The sequence below is a fragment of the Argentina anserina genome, chromosome 5 (assembly GCF_933775445.1).
Source record: "Argentina anserina chromosome 5, drPotAnse1.1, whole genome shotgun sequence".
NCBI classification, from domain to species: Eukaryota; Viridiplantae; Streptophyta; class Magnoliopsida; order Rosales; family Rosaceae; genus Argentina; species Argentina anserina.
In genome coordinates, this window is record NC_065876.1 from 19,590,191 (window position 1) to 19,604,072 (window position 13,882).

Below are 13,882 nucleotides of genomic sequence, written 5' to 3' on the forward strand. Positions count from 1 at the left end.
ACCAATAGCTTTGTAGAAGTACCTCATATTGATGAGGATTATGAAATGCATGATGCACATCAGATGTATGAAGATACACATTTTCAGTTGCCTAGGCCTGATGGAGGTGAAACCTCTACTTTTACAAATTTGGATGATTTTTACCGAAACAAAGTTTTAGAAGCTGAGGTTCCTTTATACCCTGGTTGCACTAAATACACAAAATTATCAGCCACCTTAAACTTGTACAAGTTGAAGGCTGATTCTGGTCTTTCTAATGTTGGGTTTGACAACTTCTTAAAGGAATTCAAGAATATGTTGCCTAAAGGGAATACATGTCCTGATTCATTGTACACAGTAAAGAAGACACTTAAGGATTTTGTTTTAGGCTATGAGAAGATACATGCGTGCATCAATGATTGCTGTTTGTTCAGGGGAGACAATTTGGACCTGCAAAAATGTCCTGAATGTCAGGCTTCTAGGTGGAAAGTAAACCCACGTACTAAAAAGATAGAAGAAGGAACTCCTGCAAAAGTTTTGCGGTACTTTCCCATAATTCCTAGACTTCAACGAATGTTTCTTTCGTCGACCATAGGAGAACAATTAACATGGCACTCCTCTCATCACAGTCAAGATGGCATGATGCGTCATCCAGTTGACTCAGTTCAATGGAGTTTTGTAGATAAAAAATGGCCAGCATTTGCTTCTGATCCCAGAAATTTGAGATTTGGACTTGCAACTGATGGGTTCAATCCATTCAGTGAAAAAAGCACCAAACATAGTACCTGGCCAGTGATTCTAGTCATATATAATCTTCCCCCAAATGTTTGTATGTCATCTGAAAACTTGATGCGTAACTTACTCATTCCAGGTCCTAGGCAACCAGGGAACGACATTGATGTATATTTGCAGCCTCTGATAGATGATTTAGTGAAGTTGTGGAATGGTGTTGAAATGTATGATGCCTATAGTAAAGCCATGTTCAACCTTAGAGCTATCTTATTATGGACCATTAATGATTTTCCAGCTTATGGAAACTTATCCGGATTGGCTGTAAAAGGAGAATTTGGTTTTCCCGTATGTGGTCCTGATATATCCTCTCAATGGTTACCTCTTGCAAAAAAAACAGTTTATATGGACCATAGGCGATTTCTTCCACGAAACCATCAATTCCGCAAAAAGCACAAATGGTTCAATGGTAATGTAGAGAAAAGGATGAGGCCTAAAATTTTTAATGGGAGAGCTATAGTTGCAGCTTTAGCTGGATTTAAAAATAAGTGGGGGAAAAAAAAAGGGAAAGTGAAGAAGTTAAAAAGAGGTGATCCGGCTAAGATACTAAAGAAGAAGTCTGTGTTATATGACCTGCCATATTGGGAGGTTCTGATCTTAACCTTGCTATTAGCTATCATTAGATACTATGATATTGATTTATGTGTTTGATATGTTTTCTGTTTTGCTGTTTTATATATAGGAACTGCCTTTGTGTTATAATACGGATGTCATGCATTGTGAAAAGAATGTGTCTGAGGCTATTTTATGAGCCATCTTTGATGAGAAGAGGAATTCTAAAATTAGAGGTTTATCACGTAGAGATTTAGAGTTAATGGAACTTATGGACGATGATGTTCCTAAAGAAGAAAGAAAAGATAAGATTGATAGTTCACAGCCTTACACCTTTACAAAAGTTGAGCTTCAGAAGTTTTGTTGGAGGCTATACATGCAAAGATTTCCTAATGGATACTGCTCCAATATAGCGAACTGTGTCAAGATGAAAGATTGCAAACTTCAGGGATTGAAGTCTCATGATCATCATGTCTTAATGCAGCAACTTTTGTCAGTTGTTGTGAAAGGGCTTTTGCCAGTAGGACTTAGAAAAGCAATATATCGTATGTCATCCTTTTTCCGTGAGTTGTGTCAAAGAGTACTTAATAAGAGAAGATTGGAAGAGCTAGAAGATGAGATTATTGAAACTTTGTGTTTGTTTGAGAGGTACTTCCCTCCATCGTTTTTCGACGTAATGATTCATCTTACAATTCACATAGGAAGAGAAGCAAAACTATGTGGTCCTGTGCATTATAGATGGATGTACCCTTTTGAGAGGTATATATTTTTGAATTATAATTCTTTTTAATTTTCTTGTGATCTATGTGTTTTTGTTAACTTTGAGTTGAATTCTGTAACTGTTTAGATACATGAAGGTGCTTAAAGATTATGTTAAGAATCGTGCATGTCCAGAAGGAAGTATTGCAGAAAATTACCTAGCTGATGAGTGTATTCGGTTTTGTGGTCGATATAGTAAACATCATATGTTTAGTAGTAAGCGAAAACGGAATAATGTCGATGAAAATGAGTTTATTAATGAAGGATCAACGATTCTAAAGGGTCAATTTGTTCAACTTAGTGATGAAATGCACAAGGCTGTGCATCTCTGTGTTCTTAACAACAGTGAACAAGTTGTGCCTTATATTGAGTAAGTAAATAAATATTCCTATGTTCTGAAAATTTTCTAAGCTTCAGGAAATTAAATTTCTTAAAGTTGTCTTCGATTTATGCTTCAATAGGGCTCATAAGGAAGAGTTAAAGTGTGATGATCAACGTTTGATAAACGACTCCAAAATGCTAGAAAAAGTGCATTTGGAAACATTTATCGAATGGTTAAAAGCTAAGGTTTGGTCTATTAATCCATTGACAACTATTGTATGCTATTGTTTCTGTTAACTTTATGCCTAGTCTAAAAGTGCATTTCTTTTCAATAATTATTTCCAGATTAGATCTGAAGGGAAAAGTACTAGTGTTAGTCTTGATGATACGTTGTTTTACCTTGCAAAAGGGCCAAGGCGTTGTGCAATGTCGCACTCTGGTTTTATTATCAATGGGAAACGCTTCCATACCATGGAAGCTAATGTGTCTACGCAAGATTATGGTGTGCATATAGAAGCAGATAACTTATGCAATTATTATGGCATTATTAGAGATATTTTGGTTTTGGACTTCCACAAGTTACGCCTAGCTGTTTTTCAGTGTGATTGGGCCAAAAAGTAGATGGATTCACCTTAGTTAACCTTTATGAAGGTTTAACTAAAAAAGATCCATTTATTTTAGCTTCACATGCCCAGCAAGTGTTTTATTCTAAAGAATCTGAACAATCAAGTTGGTATGTGGTGTTGAAGGCACCACCAAGAGGTTTTTATGATCTGGAACTATTTGATGAGATTGTATTTACATCTTTTGTTGCTCAAGAGTCCTCTGCACTTCATGTAGACAATAATGATGGTGTTGAACCTTAACCATAGGTTTTATGTAGGATACATCTGTGATTGTTGTATTCAGTATCCAGTTTTGTATTAATTAAGACACAAAGCCACAGTTTGTGTATTTTGTAATCCATCTGTGTTAATGATATCTTTTGAACTGATGTATATATATATATGGTATGTTAATATTTCCAGATTACATGTTTTCGTTACTGTCTTTTGTAATCTATGCATTTTGTAATCCATGTTTCTTGTTATTGATGACTTCCATATATTTGTATTGCTGATTTAACGTTGTTTTTGCTAAATAGACCATGTCAACAGGCAAGAGAAAGGCCACAGATTGAGGGGTCTGAATTCGAATCACTAACTGCAGAAGCTGACCTAGACAATGAGGAGCTAGAAGATGAAGATGAGGACCTTGAGCTTACTCCCGGAGCTGAAAATGGAAAGAAGAAGGTAAGAGGCAAAACTACCTTGCAAGTTCTTCCTTCAGGACAGTCAAAACATGTTTGGGTTGAGTGGAATGAAAGTGGACAACCTGTTGGAGGAGCTTCTGTGAAGTTTAGCTCCACCATTGGGATTTTAGTAAGAGAGCAAGTGCCAATCAACCTAGAATCTTGGCATAAGGTGACTGTTAAACAAAAGAATGAGTTATGGGGGCTTCTGATGGTAATGTGTTCTCTCTTCCGTGTTTTTCTACTTTATGCAAGTTTTTTGTATCAGTTTTTATGATTTCCAATACCCTTAAATGTTGAAGATTTAATAGTTTGATTTTTGTTTTGATATAGCAACAATATCAAGTGAAACTTATGCATAAGACATTCATCTTACAACAAATGGGAAGGCTATGGAGAGCATACAAGAATGTACTTTCGACATCGATCAGGGTAGTTATAGATGCAAGACACACTAAGACAAAACGTACACGGCTCCTTGCCTTACTTAGACCCGCTGATGTGCCACAAACAGAGTGGGATGCCTTTGTGGCAGAACGGTGCTCACCTGCATGGCTGGTAACTCAATATGATCAAGTATTTGTGATATTTTGTAAGCAATAAAATAAAAGAATAATGATGGTGTTGTTATATGCAGGAAAAGAGTGAGAAAATGAAGAAGATTAGGGCTAAGCAGACAATGCATCACACAATAAGTCGACAAGGTTATGCAAGAATGGTACATGAACATGTAAGTAATAACACAATAAGTAAAGCTCACTTGTATTTTATTTTCGACTGTTTGGACTGATTTGTGAAGTAGTAAAGTATAAACTAACATATCACTTTGTTCTCATCAAAGAATAAGAAAAATCCAGGAAAGAAGTTGAACCGGACAGAAATATATTGTTTAGGCCACCAGCCAAAGAAGGCCAAAAATCCTATTGTGATGCAAAAAATTGTAAGCACCAAATATATGACCAGATTAAGTTTCATATTATTATGATTGACTTTATTATTTTACAAATTTCTCTATATTCATTATGTAGGCTGAGATACAAGCGAAACTTAAGGAACAACTGCCTACTGAAGAGATTATTCTTGTGAAGCATGATGTATTGAGTCAGGTTCTTGGCAAAGACAGACCTGGTCGTGTTAGAGGATTGGGAGCAGGTGTTACACCTTCAAAGGTTGATGCTCAACTACAAAACATGTCCTGGAAAGAAGCAGTAGAAGCTAAACTAGAGGAGAATAACTAGCGTTTCAAGATACTTCAGGATTTCATTCTCAGTCTGGTTAGTTTTTTCCTCTCACATTGTTTTCAGATCAAATAATGCATGTATATGCATTCTGAAATAATTGGAGATTGTTTTTTAAAGAAGCAACCTTCTACTGGTGATGGTAATGTGCATAGTGGTGGTTGTGATGGTGAAAGTTTCATGCGGCCAAGTACTTCTCTTCATGGTCAACTAGTAAGTTATTTGTGGATTTTGTAACTTGTTTTTAAATGAGTTTATGATTAAGTACTAACTTAGCTAAACATTAACCATCTAGGATGGACATGTGAATGGTGAAGGAAATATGAATCCTAGCCCTGACACTGCTGGTTCTAAGGTAATCTTAATATAGATTATGCATTAGCACAAACTAACTTAAGTTCAATATATTGATGTTGTATCCTAATTTGAGAAACATGTGCATAGCCAGTTAGGACATTGTTTAGTGATTTCAGCAGCAATTTCTTCTATCAATAGTTAGGTCATTTGTGTATATTCTTATGTTATTGTTGTAGTTTAGTTACTTGTAGATCTTTGTTACTGAAAATGTGGAAGTAAAATGTTGATATTTCTCTTTATGGAGCATGCCTTCAATGTTTTTCTAATTCAGGTTAAAAAACTGACAATAGAGCATATGCTAATGTATTATACAGATTAACCAGTTTCCTCCAATTGATATTGTCACTAAATGACTGAATGTATGAAGGTTTGATCATGTTGTGTAGGCTTTGGTATGAGTGATTTTTTTGATTTTCTTGTGTAGTCAGTACAAGGAAGCACCTTCAGTGTTGATGATAAATGTGATTTGCTCACTTGGGAGGGCACTGGTGAAATTGTTGCCAAAGGACACATATCTGCAACAGACCCGGCAACAAAGGTACATGGTTATAAGCTTGGACCTGATTGCTATAGAATTGCCATAGATGAAGTTATCATTGCCAATGCAGAATTCTACCGATTTACTCCAGAATTCTCTGCCATGGAAGATGCATTAGGAAGTACCATTGCTTGGCCAATCAAATATATTATCCCTTACACCAAATGATAAACTTTGTACTACTATTGGTGTACTTGTAGGAGAATTTGCTTTTGGTTATGCTAGCATAATGCATGCTAACTTTGAACTATTTTGTTGTTGATTGGCGAGTAAGGCATAAGCTAGCCATTGTATTTGCAACTATTACATTGGTAGCTAGCACAATGTTAGTGCCTACTTATTTTGAATTATATAATTGTATCTGATAATGAAATCAATATTAGTTTCCAATTATTATTTATTATATTTTTTTTTACAAAATTTAATTCATTTTATGACATTTTCTCTTTGTCATTGAATGTGAGAGAATGACAATTTAAAAACATCATGAAAGCATAACATGACGTTGCTTAAATGTCATGGAAATCATCCTTACGCCGATTTGTGAATGTCATAAAATAATCTATGACTGCTAATAAGTATCATCAAAAACATTATATGACTTTCGTGAAACGTCATAAAAAGGATTTCTATGGCATTCTGAAAACGTCATGGAAATGTTGTTTATGATATTGGAAAAACGTCATGAAAAACACATTTCATGGCGATTTATAACTGTCATTAAAAGGGTTTTATGACGTTTTTCTATAGTCATCAAAGGATACCCCTACGATGGCACCTGTATAGATGTCGTTTGGGATGACGTTTGGAAAACGTCATTAAAGCCTTTTCATGACGTTTTTCAAACGTCATGGAACGATTTTATGTAGTAGTGCCACCTACTGTCCGAATCAGGATAGATGACGCCACAATCATGTAACTTAGTGATCTCATCTTTGACGAGTTGCATCATTGGTGGGTGAAGACGTATGTAACAAACCTAAATTCAGAACAGTAAAATTTCGAATTTGTGAATGCTAGCATTCTGATATAACTTCAATAAATGAAATTGCGTTACAGCAGCTGAATATCTTATCCAAGTTTAACAAAACACTTAGATTTCAAACTGTAACAAAAAGTAAATACACGTGTAAGTTGTACAGTAGTCAACTCTCACAAGTCCTCACCAAAATAGGAAAATGAATAGAAGCAAAAACAGCCCCTTGTTGTTACCCTGCTCACTCTTTTTGCCTTTACTATTGTGAAGTACCTGCAGTTCTACCCCCTGCACCAATAATGGTACACCAGGATTGTAAACACAACCTGGTCAGCTACAAAGCTGGTATGAGTAAACTAAAAGAAATACTCAAGGATAATGTAACATATTTCTAAACTCAGAAATATATATAAAAAAAACATTATCATCACAACACTAACAACGTCAACTCGCAACTAATGCCACAACAAACACCATATATTGCCACACAAGCATAATCACAACTCACAATCTATCGCAACATATGCAGAACATTCTGGGTTAATGCGAACCTCAAGTCGCACCCAGAAGATTGGCAGTAATACTAGAGCTCTAGATGATCATCCCCACAACCGGCTAAGGAGTGGTTCTGACATATGCCTACGCCACTAAGACCGCCACACAGGCATAACATTGAAATACATTTTGCCACTTGGGCCGCCGCTAAGGCTAAATCATATGTATTCATTTTCTTTCGCCAAACTGGCCGCCACTAAGGCAGAACAACTCACACAAGTCTTTTGCCTAAAAAGGCCGCCACAAAGACAACATCACAACCCAGAAAGCTACACACGCAATAATCATACCGGAAGGTACATTTTCTTCCCTTCTGGTAACAACACAATAATGCCGGAAGGTACATTTTCTTCCCTTCCGGTCACACAACATATAAGCACTTCGACTATACAAATATTCCATCCAAAAACCTCCAATTTACTGAGAGGTACATTTTATTGCCCCTCGGTCCCATCCTCCACAGTTCAATGAAAACCAACTAAAAATACACAATATATTTCACAAATATAGTAGTTTTATATACTTATTGATAAATATATGCATATCATATTACCATTTAGATATACGTATATCAATCACCAAATATATACACATTTATATTCAATCACACAACAAGTAAAAATATATAAAATGCAAGTTCACACGTCTAGTTACTGCCAAGGTAACTAGACCAAACATGAGGTTTACTCACCTTTTCGCTCCCGCAATCAACTTGTAATCCTCAAGTGAGATCACTCGCTTGCTCCTTCAATTACCTAAGTGACAAAACATCAGTTAGTAAAAAAAAACTAAAACCACTCAACACAACAAACCCTCTTTTAACATAAGGAAACTCCACACCTTATTCCTTATGTAACTCTCGGTCTCTCTCTCTCTCTTCTTCTCAACTATCCCAAAACAGCAACAAAATCATAACCAATTAAACTACTTCACAACTAACCACTTAACCAAAACTTCACCCAAAACACAGACACAACTAACTAGCCAAACCAGCAACAAATCCACGGTCCACACACTCTTAACTTCCCTCAACTCAACCTAACTCAACCTCACTGCCTCAAACACAACCTCACAGCAAAATAAGTCAAGGTAAGAAACTCCTTACCACAAAAATACTGACAGCAAGGTTGAGGGACTGCCAGAGGGCAGGGGCAATTCTCCTCCTTTCCAAACTGCTGCTGTGGAACTGAGTTGCTGTCTAATAGCACTCCAAAGCTTATGCAGCTGTGAAGTTAACCCCCTGAAGTGACCCAAGTCCCTATGCCGACAGTGATGCCGCAACTTGCAATGGCAAAGTCCCTAGCTGCAAGTCTGTTACTGCCGGAGCTCCTTGGACATGCATGGAGGGGTGTGAATGTTCAGTTGGGTGCTAGGTAGAGTCAGTGCGGCTCAAGGATGACTGGTGATGATAGATTGGTGGCGGAAATGGAGAGATTGGAGTGAGGGAAGATTTTTCAGAAACAAGGAAGAAATGGAGTCGGTGGATGAAGAAGAGAAATGAAGAGGAAAGAAGAAGAAATGGAGAAGAAGAGATAGGGTCGGTGGAAGAAGGAGATAAGGGGAAAGATGGAGATTTATTTTTTTCCAATTTCTCCTCTGTCCATTTTACCCTTTTCAACAACAAATTCCGTTATTAGAATCTCACTCCTCCGACTTCCAAAATTTACGTGCTGAATGTCTATGAACTCGTTTTGACGAGCTATACGACTTTTGTGAAGGAAGTTTTCAGAAACGAATGACGGATCAAAAGTCAACTCTTGAGTCAATCGAATTAAATCGAAAAAAAACGACTTAATGGTTTTTGAACCGATTTCTACTTCGAGTGAAGACTATTTAAAAGACGTTGAATATGGATATAACCCAAAATATCATTTCATTAATCTCCATGAAATTACAAGAAATGAATAACGAAATTCGGGTTATTACAACGTCTCTGACCCTCCTTATTCGGTTTGGCACCATCTCCAAGCAAAACTCGATGCACACACATTGTAGGGCTGATTCCCTTGATGTTGGCTAGGGTCCATCTTATGGCCGTCTTGTGCCTTTTCAAAATCTCAATCAATTTATCCTCTTGTTCCTTGTTGAGGGCGGATGAAATGATCACATGCAATGTATCCTCATCTCTCAAAAATGCATACTTCAAGTGGTCCGGAAGAAACTTAAGATCAAGCTTTGGGGCATTCACCATAGAAGGAAGATTCTTGTTAGTGGTTAAGAGAATTGGACTATGAGAGACATAACTTACCTCACGTGGCAAAACCTCAGGAGAGGCCACGTTCTCTAGTACAAAAGATGGCACGGCATCATTGGCTTCCAACTCAGAAACGTTGGAGCCATCACTTGAAAATCCGGCCCCGTGGGCAATGGTGAGTGCCAACTCGTCATGTGCCAAGCTATCTAGATAGTTATCTGCAAGAGAATCAAGAATGTCAACTGAACAACAATCACTTAATTCCAGAAAGGGATACCTCATGGCTTCAAAGATGTTGAAGCTAATCACTTCACCATCGAACTCAAATGTGAGTGATCCATTAAACACATCAATTTTCGTTCGTGCAGTCCTCATGAAGGGACGGCCCAAGAAGATAGAGACCTCCTTGTCATCTACCTCAGTTGGCTCCATGTCAATGACATAGAAGTCTGCAGGAAAAATTAAGCTCGAAACTTGCACAAGAACATCTTCAACATAGCCCAAATGGACTTTGTTGAAACAATCTGTCAATCGAATCACAACATTATCTCGTTTCAAATCACCTAGACCTAGATCCTCATAAATATAGTAAGGCATTACATTGATCGATGCACCTAAGTCTAGCATTATCTTTTCAAATGTCTTGTTTCCGATTGTACAAGGGATATAAATACTCCCTGGATCCTTAAGCTTTGGTGATAGCTTCCATTGGAGCACTACATAAACCGTCTCACTCATTGTGACAACCTCTTTCTCTCGAGTCATCCTCTTATTGGTGCACAATTCTTTCAACAACTTAGCCTACCTAGGATTATGTTGTATGCATTCAAAAAGAGGCATGTTCACTTCCACCTTCTTGAAGATGTCGAGCATGGCTTGATAAGAGTCATCCTTCTTTTGCTTTGAAAATCTATTGGAGAAGGGAGCACGAGGAAGAGCATTAGTTGAAACCAAACCACTAGAGTTAGGATCCTTACCTTTGTCATGCACGACATGATCTCCTTGGGGTAGAGGCACGACATCATTAGCCTTAGGGGAGGCAGGGTCCTTCTCTAAGTCTTTGGCATTGAAACTCTCGGCCTCTTTTCCTTTGGAAGGCACGGCCTTCTTGTTTTGCTGCAATGGAGCATCCAAGATCCTCCCACTTCTTGTCATTATGGCCTTCACGTTAGGATTTAGCTCAGTTTAGCTCGGCAACTTACCTCCTTCATGGATCTTGCCCATGAAGTCTATCACTTGTCCCATTTGCTTCTTAAGCTCGGTTATGTCTTTAGAATAAGCTTGTTGACCTGTAACTAAAGCTTGAGTACCAGAGTTTAAATTGTGTTGCCTTTGAGCAAGGGACTTCAAAAGTTCATCATAGTTGGGTGCAGATGCATTATTTGAACCATGGACATTGGAGTTAAAGGGAACGAAACCTTGAAGTACATGAGGCCTCACAAACAAACCTGAAGGACGAGGTCCTTGACCTTGAGCATTTGGATGGTTGAGCATTGTTGTTCCAACGAAAGTTGGGATGGTCTCTAAGTCGAGGATTGTATGTGTTCGAATAAGGATCATACCTAGGCCTTTGTTTGCCCCATGAAGTTCAACTCCTCTTCAGTCATTACACCATTTGGACAATTCTCGGTGGTGTGGTCCTTGAAGGAATAAATGCTACACGCTTGAATGTTGATACTCGAACCATTGAATGCCTTGACAAGAACGTCAAGCTTTCTTTTTAAAGTAGCCATTTGATTCCTTGTATCAACGTCATACACCCCACGGCTCTTGCTTCCTCTCTTCTCCTTAGAACTAAATTGGTGATTGTTGTCGGCCAAGTCATCAATCAAGTCATTCAACAAAATACCATGGTGAGCGCACTTCCTTTGTAGTTCATGAAATTCCTCCCATGCCTCGTAGAGTGAATCACCATCTTTTTGAGTGAAGTTTTGAATCTTCCTCCTTAGTCTTTTCGTGAGTTGAGCAGGGAAGAATTGTTTCAAGAACTTCCTATTCATTTCGTCCCATGTGGTGATGATCCCTGCAGGCAGAGAGTACAACCAACGCTTAGCATCTTCCTTAAGAGTAAATGGAAACAAGAGCAACCTCAAGCCTTCTTAAAACAGATGATGACTTGATTGGAGTTTGCAAATGTCTAAGAACTCCCTAAGGTGAACATTAGGGTCTTCCATTAAGGAACTAGAGTACTTACGCAGCTGCCCAAACAATTGAACCAGAATGGAGAAGTTGGCATCAAGGTGATTCAGGGGTGGTGGGGATGAAAGCATTCTTGAGTGCCATTAGAGCACCAGCAAGAACTAGGTCACGGTCCGCAATTGTGTCTGTCTCTGAATTGAAGATGAAGGGGAAGAAATGATTCTCCTCTTCTTCTGATCTTGGTGAAGAGTTTAAGATTGAATTGCTTGGAGATGATTCGAAATATAGGGGTCCACTCGAGAAAGATTTTTGTAAGTCTCTAAGTGCTTGAATTCGATCATTGAGCTCTTGTGTTTTCTTAGATATTGCGGACATGCATAATTCCTGTAATACGAGCTAAACGGTTAGCATTGAAGAATACAAAATGAAACCATGAATCGTGCCCTTTCTTGGTCATTACACGGCACACTTATGGAAGAGTCACGGCAACTATGTTGTCATGTTACAAAGTTAGTTCTTTACGTTTACAAAGTTCATACAATTAACAAGTTCTTTTTGCCGTTTCAATGATTGAACGATTGATTAATTCTAAGTTGTAAACCGAGGTGGACGTGCGGCCTAAGTATGGATGTCTTGACACAAGATCAAGTCTTTGTTTCAGAAGGCCGTAGAGTTCAATTAGAGATAGTGAACATGTTAGGACTCATTTATGAACTACGGAGAGTGAACTCCCTATCGACTCCATCACCGAGATGTATGTCAGTCAATAGTTTTCTGAGATCCAATTTTAGTCCCATGCACTAGGGTAATAAAATAGCGTTCCCCCTACTCAGCTGGACTCAAACTTGGGTGTTAGACAAATCTCCAAGTGTTAATAAAAGCCGCCCTCAACCTCATGCAAAAACTTTGGAAGAAAACATGAGGGGTTGAGGCTAATATTGACAAAAGGGACTTTACCTATTCCGTTCGATTTACAACCTACAACAATCATTCATTCAACCATCAAAACAACATCCAAAGAAATATTTACTATATGTTACAACAAAATAAGATAAGCATATACAAATTTACAATATGAACAGTGAATTTGAAATTAAAATATTAGAGATCTATAAAGGTGGATCCCCGACAACGGCGCCATTTGATCGGTTCGATTACTCGATATCAATATTAACTCTGTAAGCATTGTTAGTAGTATAAAGCAAGAGCGTATTGTTCACAAACCGGGGATCCATCCAAGGCAAGGAATCATAAATATTTAACAACGAATTCATAAGAGTTTAAAAGATTTGAGATATATTTCGGATCAAATAGAAAATAAACCTAAACTAATATATACATGTGATCAACCAACCAACACATAAACATCACCAAAAAAACGTCACAAGTAGCTTCAAAATCATAATATCATCATATGCAAACATCGAGCCTTAGTGGATAAGTATTGAGTGAACAAATAACAACCTAATGCCGAACTAGGTTACTTAGCGCATCCCTAACTCGAAACATGGTCTGGTACCCCTATCTTAGCGCTGAGAAATTACAAGGTAAGATGTCATTCTCAATCTTACCACTTGATTCATTCATCTCTTATCTAATTACTTAGCGCATCTTAGATAACAAACGGATCATGGTTAATTCTTAGTGATTATTAACAAGTCAAGCATGTCACTTACTTTAACAAGTTAACAAGAACACTTAAGAATCCTATATGCAAAACTAACTTAGTGCCTTGAATCACATATAGTTAACGCAAAAGAAAGAGAATCATTAAATCATTGAATTATAAACTCACGGCATCTACATAAAAATCATAGAAAACAAAATTAGAACTACTTTATAACATCTTGTAAAATCGTAAACTACATATGAGTATTCCACAAATTCGGAACTAGTCAAAAACAGAAACACAACATCACCCAAAGAATCCAAACCGAAAACATAAGTGAAGAAGTAACGAGTTACACTTTGTAAATCTCCTTAGCGGTATCAAAATAAGGCAGCACAGCTTCAACTTGAATGGCAATCCTAGGCGTAGCGCTTTGGATCGAATGGAATGAAAGGAAGATGGTGTTTTTGGCTTGAATGGCTTTGAGGATGATGAGAAGTGTTTAAGGCAGAGCTTTGGCAAGTCTTGTGAGTAAGGTTGATGATATTTTTCTTGTGTAAATGAGGTGCTATATATAGAGGAAAA

The 13,882-nt window shown here is 37.6% G+C and overlaps 1 non-coding gene and 1 pseudogene across 1 annotated transcript; both read left to right on the forward strand.

Annotated features, from left to right (window-relative positions):
* Positions 1–13,882, forward strand: part of LOC126795677 (cytosolic Fe-S cluster assembly factor NBP35-like) — a 36,525-nt pseudogene that overhangs the window by 17,965 nt on the left and 4,678 nt on the right.
* Positions 11,395–11,501, forward strand: LOC126796559 (small nucleolar RNA R71). Its single transcript, XR_007672400.1, has one exon. It is a non-coding gene; the product is annotated as a small nucleolar RNA R71 (small nucleolar RNA).